The following is a 21,633-nucleotide window of genomic DNA, read 5'->3' on the forward strand; positions in this document are numbered from 1 at the left end:
CTCTCAGAGTTGGTAAAACAACTCCCACCTGTTCATGCTCTCTGTATGTGTGTATATATATCTCCTCAATATTTATTCCACTCTATATGCATCCGAAGAAGTGGGCTGTAGTCCACGAAAGCTTATGCTCTAATAAATTTGTTAGTCTCTAAGGTGCCACAAGTACTCCTGTTCTTTTTGCGGATACAGACTAACACGGCTGCTACTCTGAAACCTCACAAAACTAAGTGATTGGGCAACAAAATGGCAAATGATATTTAATGTGGATAAATGTAAAGCAATGCACATTGGAAAAATAATCCCAGCTATACATACAATATGATGAGGGCTAATTTAGCTAAAACTAATCAGGAAAGAGATCTTGGAGTCATCGTGGATAGTTCTCTGAAGACGTCCATGCAGTGTGCAGCGGCAGTCAAAAAAGCAAACAGGATATTAGGAATCATTAAAAAAGAGATAGAGAATAAGACGGAGAATATCTTATTGCCCTTATATCAATCCATGGTATGCCCACATCTTGAATACTGCGTACAGATGTGGCCTCCTCATCTCAAAACAGATATACTGGCATTAGAAAAGGTTCAGAAAAGGGCAATTAAAATGATTAGAGTTTGGAACGGGTCTCATATGAGGAGAGATTAAAGAGGCTAGGACTTTTCAGCTTGGAAAAGAGGAGACATAGGCCTGGTCTACACTGGGTGGAGGGGGGAGAGATCGATCTAAGTTACACAACTTCAGCTATATGAATAACGTAGCTGAAGTCGACGTACTTAGATCTACTCACCGCGATGTCTTCACTGCGGTGAGTCAACTGCTGCTGCTCCCCCGTCGACTCTGCCTGCGCCTCTCACAGAGATGGACTACAGGAGTCGACGGGAGAGCACTCGGGGGTCGATTTATCGCATCTAGACTAGACGCGATAAATTGACCCCCCGCTGGATCAATCGCTGCCCGCCGATCCTACGGGTAGTATAGACATACCCTAAGGGGGGATATGATAGAGGTATATAAAATCGTGAGTTGTGTGGAGAAAGTGAATAAGGAAAAGTTATGTACTTGTTCTCATAATATAAAAACTTGGGGCCACCAAATGAAATTAATAGGCAGCAGGTTTAAAACAAATAAAAGGAAGTTCTTCACACAGCACACAGTCAACCTGTGGAACTCCTTGCCTGAGGAGGTTGTGAAGGCTAGGACTATAACAGGGTTTAAAAGAGAACTAGATAAATTCATGGAGGTTAAGTCCATTAATGGCTATTAGTCAGGATGGGTAAGGAATAGTGTCCCTAGCCTCTGTTTGTCAGAGGGTGGAAATGGATGGCAGGAGAGAGATCCCTTGATCATTACCTGTCAGGTTCACTCCCTCTGGGGCACCTGGCATTGGCCACTGTCGGCAGACAGGATACTGGGCTGGATGGACCTTTGGTCTGACCCAGTATGGCCGTTCTTATGTTCTTATGTATGGTCTTGCGCAAGTCATTTAAACTTCTTGTCTTCCCCATTTTGTAAAATATGGATAATAATATTCCAGACTTCACTAAGATGTTGTGGAGATTAATTAATGTTTGTAAAGCACCACACAATTGGTAATTATTACTAAGGCCGCTAGAAAGATGTCAGATGGTAACAATTTTCTTTTTTTTTTTTTGGCTTCTACTCACCTGAAGCAGCTGTCAGACCCAGGCCATTGGAGTAGTGGCTGGCAGTCCACCTGGGGCTGCCTGAATAGCTGACTGGCAGTCAGCCCTGGGCCCACTGGAGCTGCAGTCCCCAGACCCACTGGAGCAGCGGCCGAGGTTGGGTCAGCCTCCCTGGGGCAGGAGCCACACCGGACAGCCCCTGCCACGGAAGCAGTGGCAGGGCTGAAGCAGCTGCAAGCCCCTGGCAGCGCTCAATTTGTCCCCCACCCCCTGGGTATTTTTAGTAAAAGTCAGGGACAGGTCACTGGCTTCTGTGAAGTTTTGTTTATTTTATTGCCCAAGACCTGTCCCTGACTTTTACTAAAAATACCTATGACAGAATCTTATCCTTACTAGAAAGTATCTTTAACTCTGCTCCACTGCACATATACTTTACAATAAAGTCCTTAATTACAGGATCACATACAATTTCTAAAATAACATGTAGCAGCTTGTAATATTTTTCCATTCTTTTTGTCTTACACTAATTTCATTCTCATAGGAGTTCTGAATACATTTATTGATTTAGGCATTTTACTTTGATAACTTCTTTTAATTCTATGGTATTTTCTTTAATAATTTTGTCAACAACTATACCCATTATAATTTCTTTTCAGTCACCAGCACAGTGTTCCTTACATGCAAATTATCACTATTTCTCCTTGTTATACCTAATCTACAAAATGTTGTTTTACATACCGTTTACTGTGGGTGTCTTGTTTAAATATCATGCATGAACTCTCTCTAGCACAGAATTACATGACAGAGAATTACACAATCCTAGAAAATGCTACATGTGTCTATGGTTCTAGAAAGAAATTGTATGATAACATATTGTCTTTGAGAAGCAATATGTGATCGTGTAATTATACCATATATTGTAAAGTACATGTCCAATGGGTCAGAGTTAAAGTTGCATGGACAACCCTAGTTACAATATGTACAACTTTTTTGTTTAGTTTTATAGAAAAAATTCATAACACAGAAATATTTGGTTAGACACCACCTGAATCAGGTAAGAGATCTTATCTTCTGTGCACATGTACTAATTAACTAAGTTAGCTAATTGGGTAGGTAAAGTGTAGCCTTCCTTTGCTCTCAGTGTATCCCATGCATCTCATATGGACACCAGTTCAGCAAAGCACTTAAGAATATGGTTGTCTATCCAGCCCCTATTCAGCAAAGCACCTAAGCACATGCATAAATCCTATTGATTAAAATGGGATTTAACTACATAAAGTTAAGCACACATTTAATGTTTTGCTGTATGAGGGCTAAGATGAACAATAGGAAGTACCTCGGTGCCCACCTTAGCTGCTGTTCACTGAATCAGGTAAGGGGTCCTAAGGAAAATACCTTATTCTCCGTGCACATTTACTAATTAAGGGTAGATATAGTGCAGAGAGGTGGGATCTTAACTTGAGTAAGTTAATTTGGATTAAAACAGCAATGAAGACGCAGCAATTTGGCTTTTACCTCATTAGCAGCTCAAATTCAACCCCAAGCTCCCTATTGGCTTTAACTTGAGCTGCTGAGTTGTTGTGTCTTCACTGATATATTAACCCAAGATGTCTAGCCCAAGTTAAGAACACTTTTTTTTTTTTTTTTGCAGTGCAGACCAGTGGTTCTCAAACTATTTACCATTGTAGGCTACATATGTAGCTCTCTATGTTATGTGGGCTGCATCCACACAGTATATATACTGCCTGTATGGCAGTATAGGCCTGAGGATGTCAAATGGGCTGCAGCTATGTGCTGATTGGGCCACAAGAGGCCTGCGGGATAAGAACCACTGAATGTAGACATACTCAAAAGTAGCTAAGTGTGTAAGTAAGTCACAGACATCCTTTGCTCTGAGGGTTACTAGAAAGTGCTTTTAAACCAATACCAAATATACTGTGGATACTTGGAGGGCAGGTTTCAAGGGGTCATTCAGTAAATCAAAATCAATATTCACAAAACGATCTTTTCCTCAGCAAGGGCTACACTTCCATGTCAAATTGAAATTTTCTACCCCAGCCATTTTGGTAGTTCCGCAATTTTGGTACTGTTTAAAAAAAACCTCACACACAGATAAATGTCTAACAGGGGGAAGAATTTTTTTCAGTCCCCAGTCAATATTGCCTGAATTATTTGTGCTCATATTTTCAATAAAATAAAATATTGAAAAAAATATTCTGTTAGGCACAAAACATGGAAAATTTCAGCCTGAAAGAAGAAAGTTTTAGAAAATTATATCTGATAGATATTAAGGAGTTAGGATGGAAATAGTCACTGTCATGCCCACTCCCAAGAAAGGCAATATAAACCAGTGGAATCCAGGAAGAGTGGGAGGGATTAAAAATAACTTTACAACTTTTCTTCCCCTCAACGTACAGCAACAGCAGCAAACACAAAGCAGTACATTTAACAGAATATGAACATAATCCTTGAATATTTATGATTAGATATTTTAACAACTAGCCATTGAAAATCAAGTTGAGTAGATTTTGCCACAACGAAAACAGCCAATTTGTTTTATTTTTGCATAATTTTTGAAAACCAAAGATGAGACAGCACCTTGTGTGTACAAGACAGCCATCCCTGGATAAGAATTCTGTTCCCTAATACTGTATAAAAGGCGTAGTGAGTTTGCTATGTGTTCTGATTGTTTTCATTTCTGAATGAGCCTCTGCCTAAAGCTCAACACACCAGACTATTGCCCTAAGAAAGGTAGTAGCAGATTTAAACTTCTAGAATTTTTTTCCCCGTCTCTTTGTTTTGAAGGAGGGATGGAGGAGCTGTGAAGCATCCATAAGTGCTAAATTGAACTAGGACTCATCTTCAGAGCACTTTTTGAGGGCTCTTCTAAGTGAAACAGCCTGAAATTAAAGCGAATCCTCTAAGTCCTCCTTCTGAAAGCAGCTGGTGCTGGGAATGATGATAGAACTTTAGAATGAAGGTTCTGTCCTCATATGTGAAGTTTACAGCGTTGCACAATGTCATCTTTGGGAACAATTTGGGTCACAGCATTAGACCACATAGGTTATATTATCCATTGTCTTGACAATACTGGATCACTCCCTACAGTACAGTACTTAAAAAGCTTGGCAGTGTTTGCCTGTTAGCATGTGTTAATTTCACTAGGAAAGATGTAAGTGAGTTCTGCTGACTTAGTGAAGCAAGCAACTCAGAAAGAAGAAAAGAGTGGCTCTTTTGAGAGTGAAAATCTAGGGTGTGGTTTGAACAGTCCTTATGTACCAACCTGAGGAGCCGCCAAGCTTGGGGAGAAGACTTCAGCTGAATTTCATTATCTTATTGCTAATAGAGCCAAACTCCAGGAAGGGAATGGGTTAGACTCTACACAATATGTAGACTTTGTTGTAGAGCACATTGATAATGACACCTGCTCATATATAGCGTCATGAGTTATGAGTAATTTATTAAACCCCTCTGCAAAAGAGATACAAAAGGGGGAGAAAAGGAACTGATCCTTTCATGAATGATGGAACAGCAGCAACAGCATAGAGCTGCAGCCTAAGAATAACCTCACTAGGCTATGGTGTAATTTATGAAGGAGAGTAGTGACAGCAGTCAAAATTTCTGAAGCAGATGTTCCAGGTTTGTTCCTGGAGGGATACCACCCAGGTTTTGAGGACACACCAGCCCATGTCTGTCCAATACAGGACTGGATGAAAACTCTGAAGCATCTGCTCACATGTATATTATCTATTGTTTTCCTCAGGCTGTGTCTCAGGAGGAACAAGATCTCCCAGGGCTTTTTGGTGTAGACAGAGGTACAGAGTCTGCACTGTTCATTAGGATATCACAGAATTCTCCCCTCCCTTCCTGGTGCATTGTCTCTGTTCCCGGGCCAGTGAGGAAGGGTGGGGGATGTCATCACCTCCTCTCCTTTCTGGGTGACATGTTCCCCAAAGGAAGCAAAGGCTCAATGGAGAGAGACTATTATTGTGATTTGCTCTCACTGAATCATGAAATGGGCCGGGTCGTTTCCTTGCATATGGCATCCCTGCTCACTCACCTGGGCAACCACAATCTAGCCCTAGGTACCAGAGAAATAATACGTATTGGCTCTTGCTAGGCTGACTATTAAGATCAGGCAGGATTTTATTTGCATGAAAGTTGATATTATCAAGATATTTGCACACCCAGTTTACCTTAGACCTTAGTCCATCCGGTGCTTTGTTGCATATTGGGCTATCCACATTTGCCATCTTTGCCTGTCAACTGCCCTTCTCTCCAAATCTTCCCATTTCATGTTGGGGTTCTTGATGTCATTCAGAACTATTCGTTTCCATGTTATTCGAGGTCTTCCTCTCTTTCTTCTTGCATTTTCTGGCTTCCATTCAAGGGCGGTATTTGGTAAGCATTCTTTTTCTATTCTCAGCACATACCCCAGCAACTGATGTCTTCTTTTGTAGATTATTTGTGAGAGGGTACCTTGTCCAGTAATTTTTCTGACTTCTTCATTCGTATTCCTATTTCTATATCAGGGGGTAGCCGTGTTAGTCTGTATCCACAAAAACAACAAGGAGTCCGGTGGCACCTTAAAGACTAACGGATTTATTTGGGCATAAGCTTTCGTGGGTAAAAAACCCACTTCTTCAGATGCATGGAGTGAAAATTTATATATATATATATAGAATGACACATGAAGAGAAGGGAGTTACCTCACAAGTGGAGAACCAGTGTTGACAGAGCCAATTTGATCAGGGTCTGTGAGAGTGAGAGATCGTTTTCCAGGATAGGTTGTAGATCGTTGATAATGTGCAGGAAAGGTTTTAGCTGGGGGCTATGCATGATGACCAGTGGTGTTCTGTTATTTTCCTTATTGGGCCTGTCCTATAGTAGGTGATTTCTGGGTTACCATCTCGCTCTGTCAGTCTGTTTCCTCACTTCCCCAGGGGGTGTTGTAGTTTTGAGAATGCTTGATAAAGATCTTGTAGGTGTTTGTCTCTGTCTGAGGGTTTGGAGCAAATTCGGTTGTATCTTAGGGCTTGGCTGTAGACAATGTATCGTGTGATGTGTCCTGGATGGAAGCTAGAGGCATGTAGGTAAGTATAGCGGTCAGTAGGTTTCTGGTATAGGGTGGTGTTTATGTGAACATCACTTATTTGCACTATAGTGTCCAGGAAGTGGATCTCTCGTGTGGACTGGTCCAGGCTGAGGTTGATGTTAGGGTGGAAATTGTTGAAATCCAGGTGGAATTCTTCAAGGGCCTCCTTTCCGTGGGTCCATATGATGAAGATGTCATCAATTTTGCGCAAGTAGAGGAGGGGCACTAGGGGACAAGAGCTGAGGAAGCGTTGTTCTAAGTCAGCCATAAAAATGTTGGCATACTGTGGGGCCATGCAGGTACCCATAGCAGTGCCACTGACTTGAATGTATAAATTGTCCCCAAATCTGAAATGGTTGTGGCTGAGGACAAAGTCACAAAGCTCAGCCACCAGGTGTGCTGTGGCCTCATCAGGGATACTGTTCTTGACAGCTTGCAGTCCATCCTCATGTGGAATATTGGTGTAAAGAGCTTCTATATCCATGGTGACCAGGATGGTGTTTTCAGGAAGAACACCAAAGCATTGTAGTTTCCTCAGGAAGTCCGCGGTGTCTCGAAGATAGCTAGGAGTGCTAGTAGCGTGGGGTCTGAGGAGAGAGTCCAAATAGCCAGATAATCCTGCTGTAAGAGTGCCGATGCCTGAGATGATGGGGCGTCCAGGGTTTCTGGGTTTATGGATCTTGGGTAGCAGATAGAATATCCCTGGTCTGGGCTCTGCGGGTGTGTCCATGTAGTTTTGTTCCCGTGCCGTAGCTGGGAGTTTCTTGAACAGATGGTGTAGTTTCTTTTGGTACTCCTCAGTGGGATCAGAAGATAATGGCCTGTAGAATGTGGTGTTGGAGAGTTGCCTGGCAGCCTCCTGTTCATAATCCGACCTGTTCATTATGATGACAGCACCTCCTTTATCAGCCTTTCTGATTATAATGTCAGAGTTGTTTCTGAGGCTGTGCATGGCGTTGTGTTCTGTATGGCTGAGATTATGGGGCAAGTGATGCTGTTTGTTCACAATTTCAGCCTGTGCACGTCTGTGGAAGCACTCTATGTAGAAGTCCATTTCGACCATCAGGAGGAGTCCACGCAGAGTTCTTCTTCTTGTAGTGTTGGTAGGACAGTTCCTGGTAGGAGGGTTCAGTGCACTTTTCAGTGGTGTGTTGAAAATATTCCTTGAGTTGGAGATGACGAAAGTAGGCTTCCAGATCACCACAGAACTGTATCATGTGCATGGGGGTGGTGGGGCAGAAAGAGAGTCCCCGAGATAGGACAGACTCTTCCGCTGGGCTAAGTGTGTGGTTGGATAGATTAACAATATTGTTAGGTGAGTTGAGGGTACCACTGTTGTAGCCCCCTGTGGCAGGTAGGAGTTTAGATAGTTACTGTTCTTTTTCCTCTGTAGGGAAGTGAAGTGTGCATTGTAAATGGCTTGTCTCGGTTTTGTAAAGTCCAGCCATGTGGAAGTTTGTGTGGAAGGTTGGTTTTGTATGAGAATCTCCAGTTTTGAGAGCTCATTCTTGATCTTCTCCTGTCTGCTGTACAGGATGCTGATCAGGTGGTTCCTCAGTTTCTTTGAGAGTGTGTGGCACAGTCTCTCACCATAGTCAGTGTAGAATGTCGATTGCAATGGATTTTTTACCTTCGGTCCATTTGGTATGATGTCCATCTGTTTGCACTTGGACAGGAAGATGATGTCTGTCTGTATCTGTGTGAGTTTTTTGTTGAAGTTGATGGATTTCCACTCCATACGGCTAAATTTAGGGTCTTGCATGATGTCGAGTATTAGAGGGTAGCCATGTTAGTCTGTATCCACCAAATCAACAAGGAGTCCGGTGGAACCTTAAAGACTAACGGATTTATTTGGACATAACTTTCATGGGTAAAAAAACTCACTTCTTCACAAACACATTGGACATCAGGAATGGTAACATACAAAAGCCAGTAGGAGAACACTTCGATCTCCCTGGACATTCTATAACAGATTTAAAAGTGGCTGTACTTGAACAAAAAAACTTCAGAAACAGACTTCAAAGAGAAACAGCAGAACTAAAATTCATTTGCAAATTTAACACCATTAATTTGGGCTTGAATAGGGACTGGGAGTGGCTGGCTCATTACAAAAGCAGCTTTGCCTCTCCTGGAATTGACACCTCCTCATCTATTACTGGGAGTGGACTACATCCACCCTGATCGAATTGGCCCTATCAACACTGGTTCTCCACTTGTGAGGTAACTCCCTTCTCTTCATGTGTCATTCTATATATATATATAATTTTCACTCCATGCATCTGAAGAAGTGAGGTTTTTTACCCACGAAAGCTTATGCCCAAATAAATCCGTTAGTCTTTAAGGTGCCACTGGACTCCTTGTTATTTCTATATGTTATTCCTAATATTCTTCTCAGACATTTGTGATGAAATGCATCCAGCTTTTGTGTATCTTTCTTGGTAAGTTACTATGTCTCACTGCTATATGTTGTGATGTCAATAACAATTGCTTTGTACACATTCAGCTTTGTCTTGAGGGAGATGTTTTTGAGTTGCCAGATGTTTTTGAGTCTTCCAAATGCAGCGTTTGCCTTCCCGATTCTTCTTCTTATTTCCTTGGAACTAGTGGTACTTCCAAGATATGTAAAATTGTCCACCTTCTTCAATTTCTCTTCTTCAACTTTGATTTCTGTCCCTATAGTCCCCATTAACATGACTTTACATTTCTTTGCATTGTATCTTTGCATTGTATCTCAAACCTATGTTCTCAATTACTTCTCTTACTTGGTTTGTGCATTTTTGTAGTCCGTTGGCATCCTCACTGATAAGAGCGATGTCGTCAGCAAAGTCTAAATCAAATAGCCTTGAAATGTTCCATTTTAGGCCATATGTAACACCGTTGCATTGTTTTAATTCATAGTTGATGACTAGCATAAACGAAAAAGAAGACAGGACATACCCCTGCCAAACACCTGTCTTGATGCTGAATGGCTTACTTTTTTTTTTAATTTTAATGCTGCATTTTGAGTTGATATAGAATGAATTCATAATGTTAATTAATTTTGTTGGAAGGTCCACAAAATTGATGGCAAGACTGCCTTGGAATTCAATTGTGTTTTCAGTAATCCATCTCAGGGTGAAAATAGTGTCTGTGCACAATCTCCCTTGTCTAAATCCAGATTGTTGTTCACATAGGATGGTATCCATCTTTCTTTTCATTCTGTTCAGGAGGACTGCTGCTAATACTTTTCCTTTGACAGATAGAAGTGTTACTCCCCTCCAATTTGAACAATTGTTTAGATCACCTTTCTTTGGTAACTTGATTATGATACCGAGGGTCCATTCTTCTGGCGCATTCTCCTCCGTCCATATTTTGTTGCACAGCGAACAGATGACTGATTCCACATCTTCACCTCCATATTTAAGCATCTCAGGATGAATGCCGTCCAGACCAGGTGCCTTGTTGTTTTTCAGCTTCTGCAATGCTTTTTTTACTTCTTCGATTTTTATCTTAGATACATCTATATCTAGGTCTAATCGTTTATCATTGTTAAATTCCAATCTTGTAATTGGTTCTGGTTAGTTTAGCACTTTGTTGAAGTGTTCCACCCATCTATTTTCTTGTTCCTCCTGTGTTTTCAAAATTTCTCCTTGTTTCCCTTTCGCTGGGACACTTCTGAATTTTGATCCATATCCTGTTAACTGTTTCAGGATTGTGTATACTGTTCTTGTATCGTTTCTTTCCCCACTACTTTAGCTAGCTTCACTAGCCTTAATTTCTATCCAATTTCGCTTATCATTTTTGCATTGTTTCTTTACTGCTTTGTCAAGGTTCCTGTTTTGTTTCTTCAGTCGCATATTGTAGTACTAGAGTCTTTTGTTTTCTTCTTTTGTCTATAATTTTCCATGTTTCTTCTGAGATCCGCTGTTCTTTATTGCTTCCTCTCTTTCTACCAATTATCTTTTCAGCTGCTTCTAGCATAGCTGTTTTGAAAAATTCCAGTATTTTTTCCACTTTGCTTTCTTCAAGATCTTTAAGGACCTCAAACCTTTCTTGACCTGTATCTGGTACTCTTTTCATAGTCTACAATCTTGTAGTTTCTGTGTATTGAATAATATGAGTCTGTGTTCTTTCTTTTTAAGCGCTTTAAACTTCAATTTGATGTTTGCTTTCAGCAAATAGTGATCGCTCCCTATATCTGCTCCTCTGAATACTCTTGTGTCTAACACTGATGTTTTCCATCTCTGACTAATACAGATATAGTCAATCTCATTTTGTGTATGGCCATCTGGTGAAATCCATGTCTTTTTGTGTATGTTTTTATGTTGGAAGAAAGAATTGCAGATGCTAAAACTGTTTTCGGCACAAAATTCAAGAAATCTTGTGCCATTGTCTGTCGTTGTTCCAGTTGTATGTGGGCCGATGACTGTTTCCCTACCTCTTCATTAATTTCCAATCTGGGCATTAAAATCTCCCATAACCAGGACACGATCGTGGTTTTGGTATTTCTTTCATTACATCATTCAATTCTGTATAGAATCTCTCTTTATCCTCTTCATCTGATTGTTTGTTGGAGCATATGTGTGGACCATGGTGCACTTAATGTGCCGAGAGTGGAATCTAGCTGCCAGTATCTCATATTGATCTTGGCTGCCAATTCATAAGTGATTTCTTTACAGCACTATTCATGATGATTCCTACACCTCTCTCATGTTTGGTTCCCCCTGAATATAACATTTTTTCTCCAGATGTTATCGTACCTTGATCATTCCATCTAACCTCACAAAGTCCTAGGATGTCAATTTTATATCTGTTCATTTCTTTGATTACCTGTGCTAATTTTCCTGCACTATTTAGAATTCATACATTGCAGGTAGCTATGGATGTACTATTTTTGGCTGTCAGAATTTGAACCATTGAGTGGGTGACTTCCTGATGGATTTGATCATCCACTGTCATATGTGCATCTGAACTCTTTCCATCCTCCTCAGGCTGTGATTTTTGGTTTATGTGAGTAGTTTCTGTAGCTAGAATTTTTTTTTTTATGGTGATGGGAAGCCGCCCCATTGACCAAGCCTCCTCCTTTTTGATCCGGGCTTGGGACCGGCACTTGAATCATGAAATGGGCAGGGTTGTTTCCTTGCATATGGCACCCCTGCTCGCTCACCTGGGCAACCACAATCTAGCCCTCGGTACCAGAGAAATAATTCTTATTGGCTCTTGCTAGGCTGACTCCATGCACCATATTAAGACCAGGAAGGATTTTATTTGCATGAAAGTTGATATTATCATGATATTTTCACACCCAGTTTAGTTACAATAAATAAGGTTGACTTTGCTAAAGAGCTTGCTAAGTCATTCCACTCATCCCTTAGCAGGCAGCAACAGCTCCTGCTCAGATGATAAATCTGAATCCTTCTCTTCAAAACTGCGCAACTAGGGCAGGTACATAGATAACACAATTTCAGCCAGATCAAATATACTGCAGAAAGCTATAGAGTCAATACACCAAAATTTCCATTTGCTTTGTCTGGCATTTGTCTGTAGTTACTTCTATAGGGTGGAAACTAAAACATTCAAAATAATAAAATTCATTCATGCCTTATGGATAACAACTTATGATGTTTAAGTATTTTTAAATTAATTATGTACTTATGAAAGATGTCAGATGACACACTATCCACAGAGCTTATAAAGCATGGGAAACAACCCTACATGCTACTCTCCTCTGACCAATGTTTTTACATCATTCTGGATGCATCACCTCTACTGATGAGAGGAGATTTCAGTTGCCATGGCCATTCAGTTCTTGGCCTCTTTGACAAGAGAGCCAATACAAACTCTAATTGTGATTGTTTTTATGATTTTAAGACTTGTCCTGGATAGAGATCAATTTTTTAGACTTTTATTTAGGTAAGAGAGAATATTAAATGACTGTAAAAAACAAAGGAAAAAATATTCTCCAACAGGAATAGAATGATGCTTTTCCTAGATCTAAGTCGGATTGCTCAAGTTTGAAGACTTTAGCTAAACAAGAGAAATGTTGACCCTGAAGCAGTAACTTATGTATGTGTTTAATAAATAGAAACTAAGAGCCAGAAGTCAGTGAAGTCGACATCTTTTCTTGCTCAGGGGAAAGATGCTGATAACTAGAGAAAAGTGCAGAGTTCACTAACTTTTCAGCTTCAATTATGTGCAAATGATCCTTGTTTTAGTGACATAAAACTGACTTTCCCTATTGTACAGTTGGCAGAAAGAAGTTAATTGAGCAGTCCAGAAACTTGTTCTGTACAAACCATGCAGTCCTCTCTTTCAACTTGTCAAAAAAGATGTTATGTTTTGTTTAAAGTAAAATAGGCTTATCCAAATGCTTACCACTCTGGCAGCCAGTACAGGGTTACCATATTGGGTCAGTGCATAGGAACAAATACAGCTGCTACTGCTGAAACTATGAAAGGTTACCACCAAATGCAGCAAATACCCATTGACATGGTGCTAATCATAAGGCATTTAAATGGAGATGTGGGAGACCAGATGGCAGATCAGAATATAATAGGAATACATGGGCTGGGTATAAGTAGGTGCCTTTCCCTAACATAGCACTCTCTAGGAGAAGATCAAAATTCAGCACTTTTCCTAACAACAGAAACAATAGGATAAAGGTCAGCTCACCAGGAGGCACCGAGCCTAAGAGAAGCAGAATGTCTTCTGGAATGCTCCTGAATGCAGGGGGAGGGTGTCCATTGCATCATTCCTTAGGCTGGTGCAGAATGCTCCCCATTCTCTATCCAGCCTCTGCTGGCTGAGTGCAGAAGGAGCAGCATCATGGCTGCACCTTCTTTCCATCTTCCATGGTGTGACTAGCATTGCTAACGGGGCTGGGAGGAAGTAGTCCTTTCACACAGAGGGGCATAGGGGCTGTTTTCTGATTGGAACCTGCCTGGGCATGTAAGAAAAAGAGGAATGCACTGTGCACAGTCCCCAGCTTTTTCACCCTGTCTTATCTGGCCTTGCAGCCTCTTGACCCACCATTACATGTGCCTCTAGGTCTGAAGCTCAATTACTCTAAGACCTCTTTACATTCCTCTGGCAGCATACACACACTTCAAGGTACTTTACACTGACAGCGTGTTGTGAAGGAGCCCTAAGATGTTTGAGAATTCAGGACTTAAACTGTGTGGGGAGAGAAAATGGATGATATTGCAAGCAGTGTCACTAGCAGGGAAGATAGACACGGACTTTATAACACCTAGGACAGTGCAGAGAATTCAATATGAAAAAGAGTCACAATCAAGTCACCTGAAGGGACTACATAGCAGTGAGAGGATGGATCAAATTGGTGAGAGGTAGTAAAGAAATATACAAACACATTAGTGATCAGTGTGATGCTTGACTGAAAGCAACAAGTAGGAGACAACATCGACTGTTTAATATAGTGAGAGCTTTGAAAAGGTTTGAAGCCAAGAGTGTGTAACATCAAATTAAACAGTAATAAAACTTGATGAGAGGCAGTGGGAAAAATAAAAGGAATGCAGTGCAAACCTGTGCTAGTAGCAAAGTAAAATAATTAATTTCACTCTTGAAATTATACATATTGCTGGAATGTAACCATCAGTTTACAATCATTTAGTTGGTGGTGATGCTTTAGAGAATAACTGTGAAATTTCCCAGGGTGACTCATTTTATCATTTTTTTTACTGGGAATTTTCCTTGCTTTAAACGCCTCATCTCTCCATTCACCAATCTTCACCATCCAAGGGAGTGAGGCTTTTAAATTTTCAGTGGTATGTTTAGACAGTACTGCTCTGATTACTACATTCATTCCTGTCATAAACAAAATCTCTTGAGCTAAACACATTGTCTTAAACAGCAGCTGCTTTACCTTCACTGTTAAAATCTGCAAACAGTTATGAACATATCTCTGTGTCAAACTAAATACCCCATTTTGTTTTGTGAACACTGTTTTGACTGTAAACTGCACTGTACCTTCACTTTTGCCTTTTAACCTCATATGGGATTCCAGAAGGTCTTAGCAGAAGATTAACATTGGAGAACACTCAAGAGGTTTTAACTTGGAGGGTCTTCCACTAAAATGAAAGCATACTAGGACAATGAGCTGGGGGAGTCATCTGAGAGAGGGGACTGAAAGGTTTGGTGGGAGAGCAGAACCAGAACAGGAGGCTATGCAGGAGGAGAATGCAGAGAGGAAGAATCCTGGAATCCCTGGAAGGTCATTAACTAAGACTCAAAGGACTCTTAGGAGGGGTGAAGAAATTGAGGCAGGGATTTGTGTGCAGGGTTTTTTTCCCCCGTAGATCTGTATATCTCTTATGTTTGTACGTGAGTAGAGTGTGATTGGTTTAGAAAGTCCTCTGGTAAAGTCTCTGTGTTAGTTGCTTTAACAGTCAGTAAGCTACAAAGGGGGAAATAGTAATCTAGAGGGGCCACAGCTTCAGTAGAACTCTGGGCATACATAAGAGCTATTGTGGGGGAGGCATTGTGTTTCAAGGATTAGGCAGTTGGACTGTGGAACCTCATCTCTCAGACAGGGAGTCTAGACAGAGAATCTCAACCCAAGAACATGCCTGGATTCCCACAGACAGTGTTGAGACTGCCCAGATGCAGCAAGCAAAGAGCATGCGGGATCCAGGGGTTAGTTCCAAACACTGCAGACTGGTGAGCATGCAGCAGGGGGAGCTCAGCCAGGATTATAACAGGTACTGCTTTAACTACTACATTCATTCCTGTGGTAAACAAAATCTCAAGGCAAAATCTCTTTCTTCAATAGTAGTTGCTTTGCCTTTACTATTATAATTTGCTAAAAGTTATGAACTTACTGCAGGAATGTTTATCATGGAACTTTTTAAAGAAATCTAAGACTAAATGAATACAGAGCATGGGATACCAGCCTCATTTATCCATAGAGTCTTTTTTCTTCGGGAGTGATCCCTTTGAATTCAGCAGAGTGATCATTAGGGCCATCTGAGGCTTTTATAATGATGCTTATTCACCAAACCATAGTTGCCACCACTGGTTCTTCTATCATTCTCTATCTGTTCTAATTGATTACTTGGCTTAATTTCCCCTATATAGAGATGGCTAGAAAATGGAAATCTCTTCCCATGAAAAATTTCACGTTTAAAAAAAAATATTGAAATATTATAGAAGGTGAAAGACTCAATTTAATTTTCCAAGTACACCTCTACCCCAATATAACGCGACACGATATAACATGAATTTGAATATAATGTGGTAAAGCAGTGCTCCGGGGGGGCGGGGCTGCGCACTCCGGTGGATCAAAGCAAATTCGATATAACGCGGTTTCACCTCTAATGCAGTAAGATTTTTTGGCTCCCGAGGACAGCGTTATATCAGGGTAGAGGTGTAACTTTGTAAGATTAAAAATTTAGTAAAAAAAGTCAAAATAACCATAAATTTACATCAATATATAGGCTTGAGACTGAACACGGAAAGGTGGTTTTTTTTTGTTTGTTTGTTTGTTTTCCTTTTAAGGCACTATGCTCTGGTGAATAAACACTGTTTCCCATTGAACCAGTCAATAAGCTCAATTCTCTGGTGTAATTCAACTCTTTTGAAGTCAATGGAGTTACATGAGAGATGAATTTAGCTCAATATGCTTACACTACAAGACATATACACAGTATGTCTAAAACACAAAAACAATAAAAAACCCGACTACAATATTTTTTGCAGAAAAACAACCTTCCTGGGGCTCTCTCAAGTTAATAATTGCAGTGGTGAACAGTGGCAACTATTTTTAATCTAGTCTAAGCAATCAGTTAAATTCTTTAAAGTACACAAGCTATGTGGAATGCACATTGAAACACAATTCTCTCTTTCCTTTTCAAGTGAAATCTTTATCTTCTCTTCTTGTTAATGGAAAAGATTTTGGTTTTGATTTGCATGACATTGCATGACATTGTCTAGGGCAGCAGGCACTTGTTATGACAATGGAGAAATTTAGTTTGCTATGTCTTTAATGTATCATCAAATGAGAGATCCAACTGAAAAATACTTTAAAAAAAAAAGCAAGGAACACACCTAAAACACAAACAGAAAAACAGATATGGAGATCCCAGTGTACTGTATGCATTGATAACATCAATCCTGAGACTGCTTACTGAACTGAGTTATCTAGTGGGATCACAAGGAACAGAAAAGCCGCGATTTCTTTATTTGACACTGGGTCCCTTCTGTAATACATAGAAATATAATTTCTGCCGTAAATGTTACTATATACGGTTTTCGGTCATGTCTGATGGCAGAATGTTTGGAGAATCCAAGCAGGATATAACTGTAGCTTTGGTATCCTGGAATACACCAGAAGAAGTCAGGGAAGTCCCAGACAGTCACAGAATCCATGACCTCCATGACAGTTGTATCCTTACTGATTAGTGAATGATTAATCATGCAACCCTGACATTGTCATAGCATAACATGTAATGACATGTAATATCTGTTTATTTTATTTACTGTATTGTGTCCAGCACTCAAATGCTTTCACATAGGATTGTCCCTCAAAATATATATTTTATCGTTTTAATTCAAATCTATCCTTTTGTAACTCTTCTGCCCATCTAAATTGGCAGTGACAAGGGTCGGGTTCTGTATCTAGGGGTTCCGTTTCAATAACGCAATGCAAAACTGGCTCGAGCCCCCACCCAGTGACCTGGGACAATTACATACCACCCCCTGGGCTCCTCTAACAGGCAATACTTCCCCTCTTGCAAGCACGGAGTCTGAGTGTAGCAGAAAATGTTTAATAACATGAGGTAAACGACATCAGCATTAAATTGGAAAAAACACCACAAACAGGATTCCTAACACAAACCGTGAGCAAAAGACCCACCCCAGCAAATTGGGCCGTGTCCTTTCCCTTTGGTTCTTGAATCCAGCAACCCAAAAATCACCCAAAGTCCCCGAAGTCCAATACCCCCAAAATCTCTTGGGTCCAGCAACCACCCAAAGTCCCAAAAGTCCAACAACCCCCAAAGTCTCTGTCCCTGGTCAGTGCAGCCCCAGAGTAAAAGGGGAGGGGCACGCAGGGTGTTAAGGGGCACCTTATGTGATCCAAGGCCGACTGGCCATCTCTCCATGGGGTTCCGCTGCAGCCTTCACCATGAGCCAGTCCACTTCCTCCCGTCCCACAAACTGCTCTGCAAGCTGCTCCGCACCGCTCTGCTCACCAACCTGTGAGCCGCTCCAGCTGTCCCCGCAAACAGCTCCGCTTGCCGTTCCTTGGGCCACTCCAACCATCCCCACAAGGCTCCACACTGCTCGCTGATCCTCCTGCTGTCTCCGCAAACTGCTCTGCCAGCCACTTAGCAATATAGCTTCAGACTCCCACACTAGTTAACACAGCACTCAGTGATCTCAGCTCTTAGTAACTTTAGCTCTTTTGTGATTTCAGCTCTTAGTGATTTCAGCTCATAGTAGGGGAGCCCTAGTGCTGGTGCACCATTGGCCCAAAGTGAATTCAGCTCAGCAGCCTGTAATTAGACTCCCAATGGAATCAAAGTTAGCTCTGACATTCAACAGTAGAGAGAGAAGGTGGTGCAATTGGTGTTTCAGGCCCTCAAAAGGGGGCCATACCATCAGGTACAAATATCTGTCCCCATCCTCCCTCAATTCACTGGGTTGTGGAACCCCTGTCCCCTGTCTAGCGAGTGCTACTTAGGTGATGGTGAGATCCTCTGTCATAAAATAGGTTCATTGTCCTTGATTCACAGAATCAGAGAAACAACACTTTATTCCTCCTGCCCCAATAACAGAGAAACGGGGGATCCCACCCCATCCAAAGTAACCACTATCAGTTGCTGTTGTCTCATGCCAAGCGGGTGTGCAAACAAGATCAGTCCCTGGAGTTCTTTTCCACACTCGCCATAATTCACCACCAGATGTCAGGGTAGAGCTCATCGTGATTCTGCTTACACTTTAATAGTGTTAGTTTCTTATCTCATGCCCCGAAGCATAACAGTCATCCTTGTATGGAGGCCCAGATAACCCAGTGGAGCTCAATCACATTATGGAAGTCACATGCTTTGTCTTTAAGAGCAAAAGTGCAAGTCTTCTATTACTTATAGATCAGTATTGACAGAAATTTAACCTGACTATATTTGCTTTGAAGAAGTGCTGGATGTACCATTTTTCCTGGACTCTGATGAAAGTCATGAATTTCATTAGCATCACCCCCAACCATCCCATCCATTATTTCTCAATAGCTGTATGATAGTTCAACTCTAGAGAATAGACGTGTTTCTGAAATAACTCTGTGCTCCTATTCCAGTTGGTCAGAGTAAATTCTTATGAACTAGCTTTACACAAAAACATACATATTTTTTCAAAACAGCTTTTTTAACATAAAATCAAAAAGCTTTAAGGGTGCCTAATCTATACAGGCATTCTATCTCTCTCTAAACTATACAGAGATAGAATAATAGAAATGTAAAGCTAGAAGGGCTCCCAAGAGGTAATCTAGTCCAGCCCCCTACACTGAGGCAGGACCAAGTAAATCTAGACTATCTAGACTAGGTGTTTGTCAAACCTGCTCTTAAAAACACCCAATGCTGGGAATTCCACAACCTCCCTTGGAAGCCTATTCCAGAGCTTAATTACCCTCATAGTTAGAATTTTTTTTCCTAATATAACCTAAATCCTCCCTATAGATTAAGCCCATTACTTCTTGTCCTACCTCCAGCGGACACAGAGAACAAATTATCCTGATCCTCTTTATAACAGCTCTTAACATATCTGAAGACTGTTATCAGGTCCCCTCTCTGTCTTCTTTTCTCAAAACTAAACATGCCCAGTTTTTATGACCTTTTCTCATAGGTCAGGTTTTCTAAACCTTTTATCATTTTTGTTGCTCTCCTCTGGACTTTCTTCAGTTTCTCCACATCATTCCTAAAGTGTGGTGCCCAGAATTGGACACAGTACTCCAGTTGAGGCCTCAGCAGCACCAAGTAGAGCGAGACAATTGCCTTTCATGTCTGACCTATGACACTTCTGTTAATACACCACAGAACTATATCAGCCTTTTTTGCAACTGCATCAAATTGTTGACTCATATTTAATTTGTGATCCACTATAACCTCCAGATCCTTTTCAACAATACTACCACCTAGTCAGTTATTCCCTATTTTGTAGTTTGCATTTGATTTTTCTCTCCTAAGTGTAGTACTTTGCACTTTTCTTTATTGAATTTCAGCTTGTTGATTTCAGACCAATTCTCTAATTTGTCAAGGTCATTTTGAATTTTAATCCTATCCTTAAAAGTGCTTGCAACCCCTTCCAACTTGGTGTCATATCCAAATTTTATAAGCATACACCCCACTCTATTATCCAAGTTATTAAGGAAAATATTAAAATGTTATTGGACCTGAGACTGACCCCATTAGATACACACTCCCAATTTGGCAGCAAACTGTTAAAGCTATCCTTTGAATAGTCTTTCAACCAGTTGTGAACCTACCTTACAGTAATTTCATCTAGACCACATTTCCCTAGTGTGCTTATGAATTGAGAATGTCAGGTGGAACAGTATCAAAATCCTTACTAAAATCAAGATATATCACTTCTACTGGTTCTCCCCTACCCATTTGGCCTGTAACCCCGTCAAAGAAGAAATTTGGGTGGCTTGCCATGATTTGTTTTGGACAAATCCATTTCTTTTAACCCTATTATCCTCTAGCTGCTTACAATTTGATTGTTTAATAATTTGTTCCAGTACCTTTCCAGGTATCAAAGTTAGGCTGACCAGTCTATAATTCCTTGGTTCCTCTTTTGTTCCCCTTTTTAAAGAAAGGTACTATGTTTGCCCTTCTCCAGTCCTCTGGGATCTCACCCATCCTCCATGAGTTCTCAAAGAGAGTTTCTAATGGGTTGGCAAGGCCGGTGCTACCATTTAGGCAAACTAGGCGGTTGCCTAGGGCACCAAGATTTGGGGGCACCAAAAAGCGGTGCCCCCAATTTTTTTTTACAGCGTTCCTACACCCCCTCCCTGAGCGTCCAGTCACCGCTCCACTTCTCCCACCTCCCGCAAGCCTGGGAGGGGAGGAGAATTAGAGCGGGGGCGGCATGCTCGGGGAGCAGGCGGAGCAGAGGTTAGCTGGGGTGGGGAGCTGCCGCGCGGCTCCCCGGGCCGGGGGGGTGGGGAGCTGCCGCAGGGGTGCCTCAGGGCGGGGGGGGCGGGGCTGCCGCAGGGGTCCCCACCCCAGCTCACCTCTGCTACGCCCCCTCCCCAAGCATGCTGTCACTGCTCCACTTCTCCCGCCTCCCAGGCTTGCGGCGCCAATCAGCTGTTTGGTGCCGCAAGCCTGAGAGGGGAGGAGAATTAGAGCGGGGGCAGCGTGATCGGGGAGGAGGCGGAGCAGAGGTGAGCTGGGGGGGAGCTTTCACGGGGGGGCCTCAGGGCGGATTGGGGGGCAGAGAGCTGCCGCAGGACTGGCGGGGGCGCAAGGTGGAAGTTTCGCCTAGGGCGCAAACCTTCCTTGCCCCGGCCCTGTGGGTTGGAGATTGCTTCAGCTAATTCCTTAAGTAACCTAGGATGAATTTCATCAGGCCTTGCCAACTTGAATACATCTAACTTATCTAAATATTCTTGAACCTGTTCTTTTCCTATATGGGTTTGCGTTCCTTCCCTTGTGTTGTTAATATTAATTGTGTTGAGTATCCTGGTCAGGACACCATTAACCTTTTTACTGAAGACTGAATCAAAGTAGGCATTAAACACCTCAACCTGCTAGATGTCATCAGATATTAGCTCTCCTTCCCCACTAAGTAGAAGACCTATGTTTCCTTTGTCTTTCTCTTGTTCTTAATGTATTTATAGAATCGATTCTTATTGTCTTTTATGTCCCTTGCTAGGTGTAACTCATTTTGTGCCTTAGCCTTTCTGAC

The 21,633-nt window shown here is 41.5% G+C and overlaps 1 protein-coding gene across 2 annotated transcripts in view; it reads left to right on the forward strand.

The window, feature by feature from the left end:
- The window catches only part of LOC117888172 (ephrin type-A receptor 6-like), a 385,983-nt gene that overhangs the window by 192,147 nt on the left and 172,203 nt on the right, over positions 1-21,633 (forward strand). The window lies entirely within an intron of this gene.

The sequence above is a fragment of the Trachemys scripta genome, chromosome 1, assembly GCF_013100865.1.
Source record: "Trachemys scripta elegans isolate TJP31775 chromosome 1, CAS_Tse_1.0, whole genome shotgun sequence".
Lineage (NCBI taxonomy): Eukaryota > Metazoa > Chordata > Testudines > Emydidae > Trachemys > Trachemys scripta.